We start from the raw sequence: 1,189 nt of genomic DNA on the forward strand, positions 1-1,189 counted from the left end.
ATATATATATAAAACCTTTTTTGTATATGTATGTATATGCCATATTTTTATATTGCTATATTTACTTTTATCAGTACACACTTTTCATAGTTGTTAAATCTTGTATACTTATATTTAATTATGTCTATATATTATTGACTCGTTTATCTTATTATCCTGCTTCTAATCCCTTACTTTCAATCAATAGATAATATGCATATTTTACCAACTAAATTCTATATGTAAGTTGTGATCATTGTCTGAGTGGTCTCTGTAGTGACCACCTCATAGTTGTGTAAAGATGGAGTATTAGGTTGATTCTACAGAATAATAATCATCTTTTTTAATTTTTAAACTGGTCTGTCTTATCTAACCTGGTTCTGATATCTATTTCTAATTAAAAAAAAAAACTTTTATTTTATACAACATGATAATACGCAGATTTTGCTATACCTCAATTATAAGCTTTTCCCTCTGGGCCCTTAATGTTTTCCAAGATCTCATCATAACGTCTTAAGTTTCCTGAAAATAATGACAAGAGTTAATGTCACTCCTACTCTACCTCTTTATGGACATGTACTACTACCTAATTGACTCCTTCTAATGTTTGTTTCTTTTTGTGGTGAGGGATACTTATGGCAGTAAGAAATTAAGGAACAGTAAGAGATTAAGGAATAGGGAAAACATCTAGTAATATTTATTTATGACCAGCAGCCATTTCCGAGCTGTCAATTCACAATACTCTTTATTATCGATAAACGCAGTATTCTAGCCTTAGAGCATTTGTTGATGAGAAGAAGGGAGATAAAAAAAAAATTAGAAATGTGCCATGCTACTCCAAAATTGCAGTTCTCTTAGCTTATTCTTGTTACAATAGTGGAAACATGAAATTATTTCATCCTCTATCTCTGATAAAATATTTGAGAAAAATTATATGTTAACATATCTTGTCTGTTGAAAATCCATATTTCTTGCCGCTTGAAACGGTCGTATTGCATAGATACTTGATATCCTGTAACTTATTTTGATTTTATTCACCTCACCTCGAGCTATGCGGATAATACCAGACTGACTTGGTGCCTCAACTTAAATACCTAATACTGAATCTTAATTATTTCACACACACACACACACACACACACACACACACACACACACACACATATATATATATATATATACATATATATATATATATATATATATGACG

Source organism: Octopus bimaculoides, chromosome 6 (genome assembly GCF_001194135.2).
Source record: "Octopus bimaculoides isolate UCB-OBI-ISO-001 chromosome 6, ASM119413v2, whole genome shotgun sequence".
Lineage (NCBI taxonomy): Eukaryota > Metazoa > Mollusca > Cephalopoda > Octopoda > Octopodidae > Octopus > Octopus bimaculoides.